This window comes from Aedes aegypti, chromosome 2, assembly GCF_002204515.2.
Source record: "Aedes aegypti strain LVP_AGWG chromosome 2, AaegL5.0 Primary Assembly, whole genome shotgun sequence".
Taxonomy (NCBI): Eukaryota; Metazoa; Arthropoda; class Insecta; order Diptera; family Culicidae; genus Aedes; species Aedes aegypti.
The window spans coordinates 341,105,830-341,124,522 of NC_035108.1; the positions used below are offsets into that span (position 1 = coordinate 341,105,830).

At 38.2% G+C, this 18,693-nt stretch overlaps 1 protein-coding gene across 3 annotated transcripts in view; it reads right to left on the reverse strand.

The window, feature by feature from the left end:
- The window catches only part of LOC5573100 (short-chain dehydrogenase/reductase family 16C member 6), a 103,513-nt gene extending 86,147 nt beyond the window's left edge, over positions 1 to 17,366 (reverse strand). Inside the window, exon 1 of one of the 3 annotated variants that reach the window (XM_021846111.1) lies at positions 17,277 to 17,366. The gene's annotated coding sequence lies outside the window, so the exon portion shown is untranslated. Of the gene's footprint in view, positions 1 to 4,084; positions 4,220 to 17,255 lie in introns of those variants that run through there. The other 2 variants (XM_021846109.1, XM_021846110.1) reach the window with 2 other exon arrangements.
- Between the last annotated feature and the right edge of the window lie 1,327 nt (positions 17,367 to 18,693).

Sequence of the window (18,693 nt, forward strand, 5' to 3'; positions counted from 1 at the left end):
TTTCGACTGCAATTATGCAATGTTTCAAATGTATAAGATCCAAGAATGGTTTTTATTAAAACATTTTTTTATAAACCCATAAGAAAAGCTGTTGTAAATACTTAAATATTATTTTTCGCAAAACACAAATCCTTATTTTTATAAACAACAAATAACAAAAAACAAATTTGTTGGCATCATTTGCTTTCCTAATAAATGTAGGGCCAGACACGACAGAAACTCCTCTGCGATGCAAAAATTAGTCGATTTCAAAATTTTTCTGAGAAGTAAAAATTGAACTCTAAATTCACATTACGAATTCTCAAACGGTTTTATGTGAGAGAGAATCGAAATGAGATGATTTTTTCCTGGTACTCTTTCTCTCATGCTCCTAACTCACACTTTTAAACAACTCTTGAAAGACCTTCCGAACAAAACAGGCCTCGTGGAGTTTTGATGGCAGTCTTTCCTCCGTTATGTTTTGTGTCGCCTTTCTAATTCATTTTTCGTTACCTCTCTGCTTGGTAGTTTACCGCTCCCTTACAAAGAGGCAAAGACATCACGCTGCCCTAAAGCCATTATATTACATCCAGCAAAAAAGTAAAGAGTGTGTAAAAAATGGTTTAGTATACTAAAGAATGTATAATAGGCGCTGTAAATATAAATATAACTCCAAACAGTTGCGTAATGAAAAGGTGTTAGAATTTGTATCAATCAACATGCTAAACATTAAAAGCAAAAAGAAATTTATAAATAAGTATGCTTCCTGCCTACTTTCCCTACTGCAATCTCATATGCCTCCCATAGAAATTCCATTAACCCCTCTACCGGCAGCTTCATTTTTTACCGCTAAAAAAATATTCAAATCGCGATAACTTATTTGTTATTCGGTATTTTTGCACCATTTTTTCACAAGTTCTAAAAAACTCTTCTAGTTTAAGAATCCGTGTCGATATTAATCATTGGTGATCTAGTTTTGAAGATATTCGAATGTTTCTTGGGGGACCGACATTCTCCATATAAAATGTCTTAGGTCAATTTATCAAAAAAATAAAATGTGTGCTATACAATGCCAGGTAATAAGGAGCTACTCTGAAAAAATCGTACAAATCGGTTCAGTATTCTTGGAGAAATCTGATAATTACGATATGAGGTTTTTAGAGTTTTCAAGATCTTTATTTGTCCAGTATGATACTAGAAATATAAATTCTCATTACTCAAAGACGGCTGCACCGAATTGCTTAATTTTTTCACAACATACTCGTATTAATGTATCAATCCAAGGAGGGAATATCCGAATACGATAAAAATTCTGTAGCCTGAGAAATCAACGTGGGTTATGGTTAAAGCGTCGGTCCCCCAAGGAATTTTGGAATATCTCCGGATCCAAGTGGCCAATGAACCATTTTTTTATTTTTTTTTCTTTTTTTTTTAGGCACTCCGTGCTTGTGGCCACTACTGTGCCAGACTCAGTTGATCTGTAGCTGCTTTATCGATACAGATCTATTTTCAACTTATCTATATTTACATCTAGTTTCACTCTCTCCTACTCTTTTACTCTCATACCGAGCAGGTAGGTGAGGCTAGCTGCCTGCGAAGAGGGTCAGTTTGTCTCAGTAACCATCTGATACTGACGGAGGATGGATGTGCTCCGTGAGGCGTCTTCTGGTGGCTGGACGGATTTTTGTGGAGGGGCTGGGAATTGAACCCATGACCTTCCGCTTATGAAGCGGAAGCGCAACCTCAAGGCTACAGACCTCCCTAATGATCAATTTTGACACAGATTCTAGACACTAGAAGAGTTTTTTGAGAACTTGTGAAAAAATGGTACAAATATATAAAGGAACTAAAAAGTTATCGCGAATTTAATATTTTGTTGATAGTAAAAATTGAAGCTGCCGGTAGAGGGGTTAAAGAAGTGGAGCTCAAAGTTTGTTTTTCCCTTAATTCCCTCTCGGATCCCACTGAACTTCAAAGGGCAATGTAATATAGGGGTCATGATAGAGGCGATACATCGGAATTGTTATTTCTGAGATATTATAATTTTCGATAATTTAAAAAGATCACTTTATGATCTTTGTTAGATACGAATTCATCAAAAGCTACCAATTTCTGTAATAATTTCCCTTGAAGTGGAATAAATAGCGGGAGAAGTTCTTGGAATGACATTTTACGACCAATACAGGGTGTCCGTATTTTATTCAAACATCGAAATAAGAGAAGGATTATTTCTCGTTAAAAACAATATAAATTCAATGCCCATGCACATTTTTGTATACAAAAATAGATTTAGGGGATATTATGCACGAATGCTGCTAGGATTCAAGATATACTGGAAATAGGATTGAATGGCTAAAATCCAGTGAGTTCAAATAACTTTTTTCTTCCGTCATAATGCTCAAAACACAGTGTGCGATAAGACTGCTTAATACATTTATTGGCTTGATTTTACAAATATTCGAAATCAGATATGTGTGAAACTTACCAAATAAAGAACTAATAGATCAAGATATTAAATCATAAAGGAATGCTTTATTTGTTAATCTTGGTTACATTGAGACATGCCTTCAAAGTTTATAAGTATAATATGCGGACACCCTGTACAGTAGACCTGTTCATATTTAAAAAAATGTCTGGAAATCTACCGGTCAAGCAGTATTCGGAATTCTCATGCTAAGAACAATGTCTGGTCAAAATTTCAGCTCATTTGATAAAGATTTCAGTATGCTTCAAGTTGAAAATGTGTTTTTAGGCTTATTTCAAGGTTTGAAAAATCATAACTAGCATGTGGAAAATCAAAACCACTTGCTATTACCACTATTTGAAAGCTAATTCTATTCTGTTAAAGTTTGTCGAACACGCTAACAAGATTAAATTGAGTTTTAACATTGTTTGATCCAAATTTGTACTCCGCTGTACCCAGAAATTACAGTTTTCTCAATATACATGGTATATAAAACATGCATTGGTATTATTTTTTCAGGCCCTAGTCAACGGGAATCTAACATAATACATTTATGAATTCATTGACCATCAACAGATTACATGTTGCTTAAGGCAATAAATTACAATAAATGCCCAAAGATCGAGCACCGCATCGCAACCTGATGATAGTTAAATCATGCATGACACATGTACCGGAAACGAATGAATTGAACAAGTTAGCATTGCTTTTTCTTTCCGAGTGATGATTGTTTTGATCGCATTTCACTGATCATTTAGAACGATTTGGAAACAATCATCATCATCGACTGAGAAAAGGCAGTGCTAACGTGTTCATTTTTTGTATTCATTGAAGCTCACGGTGGTGCTCTTGGCTCACCCACAGTGGATTTACAAATGTGCTTCATAATTACCTATTTTTTACAATTTATTTTCGTAAGATAAATGGTTACTTTGAACGGGATTGACTTTTAGATACGCATTGTCATCATGTCTGGAAATTAAAAATCCGAAATTTTCATGCAGGCATGCTGTTCAGTGAAAACAATTCCCGAAAAAAGAGATTTTCAAGAACCTCGAGATACAAACCTCAACCAAACTATGTTAAAACTGGCTCCAATCATAAAATTGTGTTCGGCAAAAGTTCGTAGAATTGGATAAACTACTATGTAGAAGTATTTCCGATAAATTTTGATGCTTCGTTCGGTAGTTATGATTTTTTAAAGCTTGAAAATAGCCTAAAAACACATAATTGATTTGAAGCACAACTAAATTTACTCTAAATTGAGTGAAATTTTGGCCAGAAGTTCATTTCGCAATGAAAAATCAAAGTATTGGTTGACTGGGGAGTTTCCAGACATTTTTGCAAATATGAATAGGTCTACTGTACAGTTGTATTAAATATTTCCGATCTGGTTAGTAACGTTGATACCAAAAATTTCATTAAAATGTAAACTGGCCCGTTTTACCCCATGAGTGCTTTTTGAACCACTTAACCCTATATCCCGTAATTAGCCGATTGACATTACATTCAACCATGCAGCTTCTAATACCTGTTGCAATTGCAAGGAGCCACTTCTAGTAACCAACCAACAACATTGCACGATCGGTTCTTTTTTCTACATCGAATCCAATGAACAACTCGCGCCTGCAAGCGACGAACCTTCGATAGGTCTGCGCAGTTGTAAACGTTGTATAAGCGTGTGATTTAGAGACCGAACCAACAACCGAACGGACGACCGATCGACGACGACGAACCGACGACCCGGGCTGTGTTCTACTCCGCAGCTGTATCAGTACTGAAAGCCGGGCGCACATTTAGCTGGCGTGCACTCAGTGTCGAGCAAGTGGTAATAAGATGCTTTTTTATTATTATTGTTTTACTTTTTCTCCTCAGCGAGCGCGCTTGCTTTTGGTTCTTCAACAGACGAATGTTTTCCAATGCAATGGATTACAGAGCACTGCAAGGTACTCGCTTGTAGATGGTACACTCAACCAGAGCATGCATACCTGGGATCAAATTATTATCAAATTCGAAAGAACTTAGTATTTTCATTAAAATGTTTCAGAAAATAATTGGGTCAAATTATGCTATCGGTGAAGAAAATCACGTTGAATTTTTTTGAAGAAAAATCCTAGATTGAAATTTATCTACAAACATTGAGTATTGCTTTGGTAACTTCTTATTCTTGGCATTATACGTCCTCACTGGGACAGAGCCTGTTTCTCAGCTAGGTGTTCTAATGAGCACTTCCATAGTTAATAACTGAAAGCTTTCTTTGCCATTTTCGCATTTGTACATCATGTGGCAGGTACGATGATACTCTGTACCCAGGGAAGTCAAGAAAATTTATTTCTATTTTCATGTGTTTCAACTTTCATTACAACTTGCAAGTATTCATTCACCTCCAAACAAGAGTTAGTTCAAGTTTCCCCAAATAAGAAGGACTTGTAATGAAGAGTAATTTACCTCTCACGTGATATCGACTAGTGGAAATATCGACTTTTGGAGAGAACGTTGTAAGGAAATTTAAAGGAATCGAAAAACATATCGAGTAATATATGGTATATATTGATAGTTAATAGAATATCAAGTTGTGGAGAGTCGACTGTATTCACTTTTGCACAAAATTGAGCTTGTCTGAAAACCTTACAGTTTCTGCATATTTTTTACTATATAGTTTTTTGGGTGTAATCGACTGCATACCGATCAGTGCACATACATATGATGTAAAACTAGAGAAAGAGAAGTGAACGGAAGTGGATGGATGGTCGGAAGGAGCGTCCGCCAAAGACTGGCTTTGGTGGTGTGGTAGGTAAGTACCTACATACGGCTTCAGCTTCACTTCGGGCATTCAGGTGCGCAATGCTCTTATGCATTAGATGGCTGTGTAATGGCCATGCAAGGCTCGGCTCTGCTGGGTGCTGGATTGGTATCATTATATGTACAGCTTTACTTCCTAGCTTTTAGCACAAGTGATTACATACGATTATTAACATTCTTGTTAGAATAGAAATAGGTTAAAGTTTTGAAGATATTACTTTGCTTGGAAATTCAATTTGTTTCATCTCTGTTTGTGAATAAACATAATTTGCATAAGTTTGGTGGTTTTGCATTTCTTTCAATTAAATAAATGTTAAATGTTAAATGTTAAATGTTAAATAAATATTTCACAAGAATATTTTCAAATTGTGAGAGATTAGAAAAATTTACCCCAAAGGAGGATTATAGACGCAATGGACACATTACGAAAAAACTAATTTTAAGATCCATTAAATGACAACATTTTTCAAATAAGTTTCGACGTGCTAAAATCGTATCAAATGTCAAAAACAAAAAACAAGTGTGCGGGCTATTTGTTTTCCGCAATATATTGCCCGGAGCCGCGCCATGGACCAATGCACGATTTGACGTTTGAGCGGTACCATGCTATTTACGTGACTTAGTGTGGGACAAAATTTATATTCTCGCTCCAGTCCACTTTTTGGCTTCCATTTAGGTTCCATAAAAACTGTGCAAAATTTCAGCTCGATCGGTGAAACTAAATTTTAGCTCCAGCCGTTCAAAGTTTGTATGGGATTTACTATGGGAAAACTTACGTTTGCAAAGAAAAATCACCAGAGGTCGCCCAATGTTCTTTATAAAAATTCTGAACAAAGATCTCAATAGATATTTTTACGATGAACAACATTGTCGAATACCGCAAAGCAATCCAATTTTTGACATCCCGGAGGTAACTCAGGTAAGTCACATGTGAAAATATCGTATAATATTGGTCCCAAAATGCTGCCTTGAGGAACATCAGCTCTTACAGGAAGTCTTTCAGACCTGGAGTTCTGATAATTAACCTGAAGTGTACGATTTGACAGATAACTTTGAATTCTTGTTTTAATTATGAATCGTGGTTTACGGCCAACCAGCCGAGTGGAAGTTTAACAACTACCGAAAAGCTAAACATTACATATAATTTGCAATTGGATTAGATGGACAAATTGATGTGAAGATTTGCGAAAAAGTTACACGTCTTCTCAGTGAGAATCGAACTCACGACTCCCCGATCTCTAGTTGGGGCGCGTTAACCACTACGCCATGAGAGGACTCATGAACGCAGAAGTTAACCTGAATTCGATTTCAGCTCAATAATCACGTGGTCCTCTTTCGCAAAGTGCACCTCTTTCGGAAGAATTAGATGCCCATCCAAACACAACGCTTTCTATATATATCCAATGCCTAGCCCGAGAGCGCATTGTTTTTTAGATATAGGAATAGCACACTACACTAGCCAGCAACTGCGTTGGCTGAGGTTTCTATTGTGTGGGCTTCCAATGGGTCGCGACGTTCTCAAACGACCGGTTACGGAACATGAGTCCGTTGCTCGATAAATACTTGTTTTAATTATGAATCGTGGTTTACGGCCAACCAGCCGAGTGGAAGTTTAACAACTACCGAAAAGCTAAACATTACATATAATTTGCAATTGGATTAGATGGACAAATTGATGTGAAGATTTGCGAAAAAGTTACACGTCTTCTCAGTGAGAATCGAACTCACGACTCCCCGATCTCTAGTTGGGGCGCGTTAACCACTACGCCATGAGAGGACTCATGAACGCAGAAGTTAACCTGAATTCGATTTCAGCTCAATAATCACGTGGTCCTCTTTCGCAAAGTGCACCTCTTTCGGAAGAATTAGATGCCCATCCAAACACAACGCTTTCTATATATATCCAATGCCTAGCCCGAGAGCGCATTGTTTTTTAGATATAGGAATAGCACACTACACTAGCCAGCAACTGCGTTGGCTGAGGTTTCTATTGTGTGGGCTTCCAATGGGTCGCGACGTTCTCAAACGACCGGTTACGGAACATGAGTCCGTTGCTCGATAAATACTTGTTTTAATTATGAATCGTGGTTTACGGCCAACCAGCCGAGTGGAAGTTTAACAACTACCGAAAAGCTAAACATTACATATAATTTGCAATTGGATTAGATGGACAAATTGATGTGAAGATTTGCGAAAAAGTTACACGTCTTCTCAGTGAGAATCGAACTCACGACTCCCCGATCTCTAGTTGGGGCGCGTTAACCACTACGCCATGAGAGGACTCATGAACGCAGAAGTTAACCTGAATTCGATTTCAGCTCAATAATCACGTGGTCCTCTTTCGCAAAGTGCACCTCTTTCGGAAGAATTAGATGCCCATCCAAACACAACGCTTTCTATATATATCCAATGCCTAGCCCGAGAGCGCATTGTTTTTTAGATATAGGAATAGCACACTACACTAGCCAGCAACTGCGTTGGCTGAGGTTTCTATTGTGTGGGCTTCCAATGGGTCGCGACGTTCTCAAACGACCGGTTACGGAACATGAGTCCGTTGCTCGATAAATACTTGTTTTAATTATGAATCGTGGTTTACGGCCAACCAGCCGAGTGGAAGTTTAACAACTACCGAAAAGCTAAACATTACATATAATTTGCAATTGGATTAGATGGACAAATTGATGTGAAGATTTGCGAAAAAGTTACACGTCTTCTCAGTGAGAATCGAACTCACGACTCCCCGATCTCTAGTTGGGGCGCGTTAACCACTACGCCATGAGAGGACTCATGAACGCAGAAGTTAACCTGAATTCGATTTCAGCTCAATAATCACGTGGTCCTCTTTCGCAAAGTGCACCTCTTTCGGAAGAATTAGATGCCCATCCAAACACAACGCTTTCTATATATATCCAATGCCTAGCCCGAGAGCGCATTGTTTTTTAGATATAGGAATAGCACACTACACTAGCCAGCAACTGCGTTGGCTGAGGTTTCTATTGTGTGGGCTTCCAATGGGTCGCGACGTTCTCAAACGACCGGTTACGGAACATGAGTCCGTTGCTCGATAAATACTTGTTTTAATTATGAATCGTGGTTTACGGCCAACCAGCCGAGTGGAAGTTTAACAACTACCGAAAAGCTAAACATTACATATAATTTGCAATTGGATTAGATGGACAAATTGATGTGAAGATTTGCGAAAAAGTTACACGTCTTCTCAGTGAGAATCGAACTCACGACTCCCCGATCTCTAGTTGGGGCGCGTTAACCACTACGCCATGAGAGGACTCATGAACGCAGAAGTTAACCTGAATTCGATTTCAGCTCAATAATCACGTGGTCCTCTTTCGCAAAGTGCACCTCTTTCGGAAGAATTAGATGCCCATCCAAACACAACGCTTTCTATATATATCCAATGCCTAGCCCGAGAGCGCATTGTTTTTTAGATATAGGAATAGCACACTACACTAGCCAGCAACTGCGTTGGCTGAGGTTTCTATTGTGTGGGCTTCCAATGGGTCGCGACGTTCTCAAACGACCGGTTACGGAACATGAGTCCGTTGCTCGATAAATACTTGTTTTAATTATGAATCGTGGTTTACGGCCAACCAGCCGAGTGGAAGTTTAACAACTACCGAAAAGCTAAACATTACATATAATTTGCAATTGGATTAGATGGACAAATTGATGTGAAGATTTGCGAAAAAGTTACACGTCTTCTCAGTGAGAATCGAACTCACGACTCCCCGATCTCTAGTTGGGGCGCGTTAACCACTACGCCATGAGAGGACTCATGAACGCAGAAGTTAACCTGAATTCGATTTCAGCTCAATAATCACGTGGTCCTCTTTCGCAAAGTGCACCTCTTTCGGAAGAATTAGATGCCCATCCAAACACAACGCTTTCTATATATATCCAATGCCTAGCCCGAGAGCGCATTGTTTTTTAGATATAGGAATAGCACACTACACTAGCCAGCAACTGCGTTGGCTGAGGTTTCTATTGTGTGGGCTTCCAATGGGTCGCGACGTTCTCAAACGACCGGTTACGGAACATGAGTCCGTTGCTCGATAAATACTTGTTTTAATTATGAATCGTGGTTTACGGCCAACCAGCCGAGTGGAAGTTTAACAACTACCGAAAAGCTAAACATTACATATAATTTGCAATTGGATTAGATGGACAAATTGATGTGAAGATTTGCGAAAAAGTTACACGTCTTCTCAGTGAGAATCGAACTCACGACTCCCCGATCTCTAGTTGGGGCGCGTTAACCACTACGCCATGAGAGGACTCATGAACGCAGAAGTTAACCTGAATTCGATTTCAGCTCAATAATTCCGTGGTCCTCTTTCGCAAAGTGCACCTCTTTCGGAAGAATTAGATGCCCATCCAAACACAACGCTTTCTATATATATCCAATGCCTAGCCCGAGAGCGCTATATATATAGAGCGGATATATATAGAAAGCGTTGTGTTTGGATGGGCATCTAATTCTTCCGAAAGAGGTGCACTTTGCGAAAGAGGACCACGTGATTATTGAGCTGAAATCGAATTCAGGTTAACTTCTGCGTTCATGAGTCCTCTCATGGCGTAGTGGTTAACGCGCCCCAACTAGAGATCGGGGAGTCGTGAGTTCGATTCTCACTGAGAAGACGTGTAACTTTTTCGCAAATCTTCACATCAATTTGTCCATCTAATCCAATTGCAAATTATATGTAATGTTTAGCTTTTCGGTAGTTGTTAAACTTCCACTCGGCTGGTTGGCCGTAAACCACGATTCATAATTAAAACAAGTATTTATCGAGCAACGGACTCATGTTCCGTAACCGGTCGTTTGAGAACGTCGCGACCCATTGGAAGCCCACACAATAGAAACCTCAGCCAACGCAGTTGCTGGCTAGTGTAGTGTGCTATTCCTATATCTAAAAAACAATGCGCTCTCGGGCTAGGCATTGGATATATATAGAAAGCGTTGTGTTTGGATGGGCATCTAATTCTTCCGAAAGAGGTGCACTTTGCGAAAGAGGACCACGTGATTATTGAGCTGAAATCGAATTCAGGTTAACTTCTGCGTTCATGAGTCCTCTCATGGCGTAGTGGTTAACGCGCCCCAACTAGAGATCGGGGAGTCGTGAGTTCGATTCTCACTGAGAAGACGTGTAACTTTTTCGCAAATCTTCACATCAATTTGTCCATCTAATCCAATTGCAAATTATATGTAATGTTTAGCTTTTCGGTAGTTGTTAAACTTCCACTCGGCTGGTTGGCCGTAAACCACGATTCATAATTAAAACAAGTATTTATCGAGCAACGGACTCATGTTCCGTAACCGGTCGTTTGAGAACGTCGCGACCCATTGGAAGCCCACACAATAGAAACCTCAGCCAACGCAGTTGCTGGCTAGTGTAGTGTGCTATTCCTATATCTAAAAAACAATGCGCTCTCGGGCTAGGCATTGGATATATATAGAAAGCGTTGTGTTTGGATGGGCATCTAATTCTTCCGAAAGAGGTGCACTTTGCGAAAGAGGACCACGTGATTATTGAGCTGAAATCGAATTCAGGTTAACTTCTGCGTTCATGAGTCCTCTCATGGCGTAGTGGTTAACGCGCCCCAACTAGAGATCGGGGAGTCGTGAGTTCGATTCTCACTGAGAAGACGTGTAACTTTTTCGCAAATCTTCACATCAATTTGTCCATCTAATCCAATTGCAAATTATATGTAATGTTTAGCTTTTCGGTAGTTGTTAAACTTCCACTCGGCTGGTTGGCCGTAAACCACGATTCATAATTAAAACAAGTATTTATCGAGCAACGGACTCATGTTCCGTAACCGGTCGTTTGAGAACGTCGCGACCCATTGGAAGCCCACACAATAGAAACCTCAGCCAACGCAGTTGCTGGCTAGTGTAGTGTGCTATTCCTATATCTAAAAAACAATGCGCTCTCGGGCTAGGCATTGGATATATATAGAAAGCGTTGTGTTTGGATGGGCATCTAATTCTTCCGAAAGAGGTGCACTTTGCGAAAGAGGACCACGTGATTATTGAGCTGAAATCGAATTCAGGTTAACTTCTGCGTTCATGAGTCCTCTCATGGCGTAGTGGTTAACGCGCCCCAACTAGAGATCGGGGAGTCGTGAGTTCGATTCTCACTGAGAAGACGTGTAACTTTTTCGCAAATCTTCACATCAATTTGTCCATCTAATCCAATTGCAAATTATATGTAATGTTTAGCTTTTCGGTAGTTGTTAAACTTTGAATTATTCTAACAATGTACGTTGGAAAATTAAAGTTTTTTTTTAAATTTTACGATCAAGCCTTCATAGTCTCGCTTTTTCTATGTCTAGAAGAGCAAGACCAGTAGAATAGCCTTCAGATTTGCTGGAACGGATCAAATTTGTTACACGTAAAAGTTGATGAGTGGTCGAATGTCCATGGCGGAATCCACTGTTCATTGGCAAAAATTGAATTTTCGTTGATGTGGACTATCATTCTGTTCAAAATGACCTTTTCAAAAAGATTACTGATGGAGGAAAGCAAACTAGTTGGACGATAGCTAGAAGCTTCTGCAGGATTTTTGTCTGGTTTTAAAATTGGTACAACCTTAGGATTTTTCCATTTGTCAGGGAAATAAGCTAATTGAAATCATTTGTTAAATATATCAACTAATAATGCTAAGCTACTTTCTGGAAGTTTCTTGATGAGGATGTAGAAAATTCCATCATCGCCAGGAGCTTTCATGTTTTTGATTTTTTTTAATAATAGTTCTCACTTCTTCCAAATCAGTCTCCCAGGAATTTTCGAAAACGTTCTCTTGATTGTACATATTTTCGAAGTCCTGAGTAACTTGATTTTAAATTGGACTAGTAAGTCCTAAATTAAAATTGTGCGCACTTTCAAACTGCTTAGCATGTTCTTGAGCTTTTTCGCAATTAGTTAGTAATAATTTGTTTTCCTCTTTCAATGCCGGTATTGGCTTCTGAGGGTCCAATTGAGAAATTTTATTTTCAAAATTTTTGTTTCTTAATTGAGAAAAACGTTTCTTGATTTCTTCCTGCAAGTGTTGCCATATAATGTTCATAGCAGGATCGCGAGTTCGTTGAAATTGCCTTCTCCTTACGTTTTAAAGACGGATCAAGAGTTTAAGATCATCGTCTATTATCACGGATTCAAATTTTACTTCACATTTTGGAATTGCAATGCTCCTGGCTTCAACAATGGAATTTGTTAAAGTTTCAAGAGCATTGTCAATATCAAGTTTAGTTTCTAAAGAAATGTTAACATCAAGATTAGAGTCAACATACGTTTCATATATATTCCAGTCGGCTCGTAAATAATTGAAAGTGGAGCTGATAGGATTGAGAATCGCTTCTTGGGATATTTGAAATGTAACAGGGACATGATCAGAATCAAAATCAGCATGAGTAATCAGTTGGCTACAAAGATGACTAGAGTCGGTTAAGACCAAATCAATCGTAGATGGATTTCTAGAAGAGGAAAAACATGTAGGGCTATCAGGGTATTGAATTGAGAAATATCCTGAAGAGCACTCATCAAATAAAATTCTGCCGTTGGAATTACTTTGAGAATTATTCCATGACCGATGTTTGGCATTAAAGTCACCAATGACAAAAAAAAATTGACTTATTGCGAGACAATTTTCGCAAGTCAGTTTGGAGCAAATTAACTTGCTGTCCAGAGCATTTAAAAGTCAAATAGGCAGCTATGAAAGTATATTTACCAAGCTGTGTTTCAACAGAAACACCAAAAGTTTCAAAAACTTTAGTTTCAAATGACGAAAACAGTTGATGTTTCAGGCGTATGAAATTGCAACTCCCACACATGCCCCATCAAGTCGATCATTACGATAAACAAAAAAGATAGGATCTCTTTTGAGTTTGGATCCAGGTTTCAAATACGTTTCAGTAATAACTGCTATATGCACGTTATTAGCTGTAAGAAAATTAAACAGCTCGTCCTCTTTACCATTCAAGGAACGAGCATTCCAATTTAAAATATTAAAATTATTATTTGGATCCATTAGAAAAACGTAATCCAATAACAATTTGATTAGTAAATTTTACACCAAATTGGACTGCTTCAGTCATGGTGGTGGCTTTGAACATTGCATCAATCATTAGATTCAATTGTTCAGTTAGAAAATTAAAATCAGAGGCAGACATATCACTTGAAGTGGGTACATTTGATGATTTCCCATTAGAATTTTCGGTAGACGAAGAGGCGGAGTAGATGTTACCTGTGGCGGTAGGGTTTTTCCAATTTGATTTGAAACAAGTAGAATGGGTACTCATTAGGGCGATTCAAATTTTAAAAATGTTTGAAAATCCTATCTCCCATATGCTTCTTACCATCCTTACCATTAAAAAAGTGTTCTGCGAAATTTTCAGGTTTCTAGGTGGTGATTTAAAGGTGGCCCAAAGACATTGTAGGTTTATATGGAAATTACTATGGAGAAATATTGAGAAATGTTCCATCACGCTAGTACTGTAATTTAAGTAGAACCTAATCATCCCATATTGAAAACTCATTCTTCAAACCTTAATGAAGAGTGTTGCTGAAGAAACAAATCTCTTTTGAGCTAATTTTGTTTGGGATTTTTGTATATGTTCGCTGCGCTATAAGCCCATATTAAGCTAAATAATAGCAAACACTGAAAAATGAGTATTTTTCGATACTCTACCAGGCAAATTCCGGAAACGACCGTTATCGTAACGGATATTATCTTTCATCTGCCTGGCACGAGCCTCAACGACTCTCTTGCGCGAAGAGCAAGACCAAAACTGGACTCATGATTGGCCCCGCAATTCGAGCATATAAGCTTGGTGGATCTTCCTTCACTGGATATACGTCCTTAGCGTGAGAAGAACCTCCGCAAATCATGCATGCGACAATTTTTTGTACCATGACCCCACTTTTGTCACCGACGGCACTGAGGCGGGTTCTGGTAATTTGCTCCAGGTTTCTGTAAATGTTCCCATGTCACACGGACATCGAACAAAAGTTTTGCTTTTTCTAAAGCTTTAATATTATTTAGATCTTTTTTTTTTTAAGTGAACTAAATAATATTCTTGAGAAAGCCCTTTCCGAACAATGCCAGATTGGGTTCTCTTTTTCATAATGATTACTTGGACTGGGGAAAATCCAAGTAAATCATTTATTCCATTTTTGATCTCTTCTCAGGTGACTTATAGTCACTTGAGAGACCTTTCAAGACGACTTTGAACAAACGTTCAGTTTTGTCGTCATAAGTAAAAAATGTATGCTTCGTCTCTTCAAGATGTTTGAGAAGAAGTTCACGATCTTTGAGAGTTTCCGGCAAAACGCGACAGTCTCCTTTCTTTGCGATTTGGAAGGAGACCTTGATTCCCCTAATGGAGTTCAAGATCTCCTACCTAAATCCCCCAAATTCGGAACAACTGAACAAGATAGGCGGCACTCTTTGCTTCCTCACTTGAATCAAAGAGCCTGGGCTAGAGACTGCTTCGATTTGGTGTTCGGAAAATTTGTCTAGAGCATCAAACTGATAGCTCATTTCGATGCAATTATCAAAATTATCCTTTTCACCCTTGGAAGAAAGTTCGCATTCCGGAGAAACGTCCTTTCTTCCATTCTTGTCACGTGTAGTGACAGTTTTAAATCCCACTTTTTTGGATGGAAATTGTGAATTCAGAGATTCACCCTTCCTTTTGTTTGTAGTTACAACCATGTTTAGGAATAAACGAAAGAAGACGTGACCTTCGAGAGGTTTTTTTTTTTCCAAGACGGTGTCCAAGAAGGATTACCACCGCTAGTTTTCGCCAACGGGTCCAAACAATGATCATAAAGAGATCAATAGTAGAAAAAATAGTAATGAAAAGTACTGTTTTAGTAGCACTGAAAAGTACCGTTTTTAATTTTAGCACTGAAAAGTATCGAGAGTTTTAGTTTTTTTTTACTCACTCAGGCCGGGTTAAGTAAACATTCAATCTGCCAGATTTTTATCTTTGGTACTGGACAAAGTAGAGGTAATCCTCTTCCAATGTTGCTCGTAGTTGTATTTGTAACATGTAAGAATAGATAATAGAAATAATTATGCAACATTCACCTACTTTTGATGGATGCAGAAGTATGTACGAACCCTCATAAACGTCGCCTAGGTAACGATGTACCTAATTATAAATGTCATTCTCATTTTTTTAGATTTGTCATTTGAACAAACCTGAATTAAAAGTCTCTGCAAAAATTACGACATACCAACATCAAACCCCTTGAATGAAAGTAAAAGGAATGATTAAAGCGAACCGTTTTAGAAGGTAAATACGGTTCGCACTAAGGTGTAAATGAAAAAGAAATATGCGGTAATATTCTCCTGCACGACTTGTGTACAGAGTCATGACGACGACGACGGCGACTACATTTGAATACAAGGGGTAGCGAGCAACGTCTACGTGCATGCAAGTAACACAACGGCCCAGACAACAGCCACAAGCCACTTTGTTTTTTGTTAGAAGGCACATGCTGCTGGCATGCCAAATACCTTCTTCTATGCGACCCGTGACATATCGTAATTTATGATCAACCGTCTACATCGAGCATCGTTGCCATTTACCTCCCAGTAGTGCCAGAGTTCGAGGAAACGCTCACATATAAAAACCGTAAGACGGGGTAATTTTGAGAGGTTCTGTAAAAAATCTGATTCTTTCTGCTTCATGTTTAAATTTTGATTCTATATTTTTAAAGCAAGTACTACTATCTTAGTTATCGATTGACGATTGACGATTAATTTGTAATTTTCCATATAATCGAAAGCCGATTTTCGGATATGTAAACACATGGAGATCCACAACCTTAACCACAACCACACAACCACACAAGCTTAACATCATTGCAATTTGAACTGGACTGGAGAACGCTAATAGAGAACGTGGATTAGATTTTATAATTTAAGTACAGATTTTTGTTAGCAAAAACCCCATTCAAAAGTGTATTAGGTTGAAGTAAAGTATACAACTACCAATAAAAGTCTTTAAGAATTTGAATAAAGCTACCGTCGAACGGGGTAACTTGCAACACTTTTCAACTTCAAAGATTCTGAGAATCCCAAAATATGACAGCCCCTTTAAAAAATGGCCCGGAAGTGTAAACATACTTTTAGCCAAGAATCCAAATTCCACTATAACTAGTGCTGTAGTGCACTAATGCTGTCAATCATAAGCGACGGAAGGGTACGTCACAGAACTTTATCAAACAATGATCGTAGAACTGATTGTTTGTAAGCGTTTCTGAAATGCAAAAATCTCATCAGTTTTTGATATTCCAATATGAAGCCTCAAATGATCTCGATTCCTACGAAAATTTAAAACTATTTTGAAGTGCTCTACTGATACTCTATACCACAGATATCTGTGTCTATACTTTTGCACATGTTTCAAGTATATTGTGTCGATTAGTATAGTGTGGGTCCCGCCCTATCAAAGATACCCCGATTCATTGTACCAACTTTTGTGCCACCGTTTACGAGACTGCTGACGCACAGAACTCACTCAAGATACATCTTCTCATCACTTCGAGCTATATGAACAGATCGTGTAGTTGACTCGAGTGTTTTTTTGTTTGCACTTCTTCTGCTGTAGGTACGCAGCGAGAGCGGATTACATTAAAGCAAAACAATTAGATTTTGAGTGTGTGTCTGATCCGGCAACTTCTAACTCCGGATTCTTCACATGGCACCTCCAGAGAAGGCCAACCGGCCAAGCCCTGGACCAGCACTCCATCCAGTCACATTTCATTGACTGCGTTCTTGTTTGTTTAGATGATATTTCACAAATGAGCTTCCAAGGATGCTGCTTAATGGACGCGCTTTGAATTCTACCCGGACGAAGGCGAAAACATGATCTCATTTCACAAGTCAATAACAATTTTCCGACAATTTGTCCAACTGAATCATGGATAGTGGTTTACACGACTATTAATTAGCACATTCCATTTCACTAGAATTTTACATACTTTTTTCACTCGGGGACTTACACCAATGTTATCCATGTCTTAACAAAACAGTCCGAAAACTACCGACAACTCTACCGACTGAACGAGAAACAATACTAATGCATTGGAAAACAGATGATAGCCGGTCAAAAAAGAAACTTACAATTCAGAGACAAATGTATTTTGACTGTTCCATTGAATTCACCTCAGTTTGGTGGATGGCTCGGCAATATAGCGCATGCGCTGGGTTTGGCAACAGTAACAAAATTGTCATATTAGGGTATTGGAGTCATTTGTGTTGAAAAAAAAAATCAAATGAACTTTAGTTTAGGTAGGGTAATTTGCCCATTATTGTGGTAGTCCCTATGATTGTGGTAGTCCCTATTATTGTGGTATAATGATTAAATTCTCATTATTCATCTAAAATTCTATTTTCACATGCAAAATGTGATCAAATGCCAAGGAAAGCTCCCAGTTAACAACTGGGAAGTAAGCTCTGTTCTAGTTGGGACGTAATGTCCAAAAAAAGGAGGAACAGTTTCAGGACATTGAATTTTCCTAATTTAGTTGGTCACAGAACTTACAAGTTATTGACATCGGTTTCAGTTTGTAATTGTGGTAGTACTTTTTCTAAATTATTCTTGGAACTATCAAATGAAAATTTAATAATGTCGAAAACAAACCCCTGTAAAGCCCCTCCTATTTTTCCTAACGCTTGAATGTTACAGATTTGATCATCTAAATAATATAATATGATTCCAGAAAAGTTTCTCTTCAACTTCAGACTTACTTATAACCCATTAACGCCTTCAATGTTTGGAACTTGTTTATCACATCGTTTCACTGTGCACCGAAAGAATGTACAGATAAGGAAAATTAGGTTTGAAAAGAACCTGAATTGGTAATGTATAGGGAACCCTGTAGCATCCACTTATACTGATAAATGTAGCGTTCATTTCAACCTTACAGAACAGTATTATTGAACAGAACATCGTGTTTTCAAATTCAAAAATACATTATTCCACAAATCATCATAAATATATCCGGGGCTCTCTATCATTTGAGCCTGATGAAGCCGTGAGCTGTTCTGGAAAAATTTCTCTTATGAGCCATATTCTATTCAGGTATTCTCCTCGTGAGTTTTCTTCAGGAATACGCACAAAGACTCCTAAAGGGATCCCACCAGAAATCATTACAAATATTGCTCTAGTGATTCTCTCAGAAATTCGGTTTCGAAAACTTTAAATGATTTCTCAAGCTATACTAAGCTATACTTCTATTTCTTCAATTTGCTCCAGGAAATCGTTTATCAGACCAAAAATAGGATTACTTCGCTAATTCTCCCAGAAATTCTAACTGGACTTTCTGGATAGTTTTTTTTTCAGTTATGCCTATTTGTTCAGTTAATACCATCTTAGAGTAATAACTAAAGAAATATCCATACAAGGATACTTTCGAG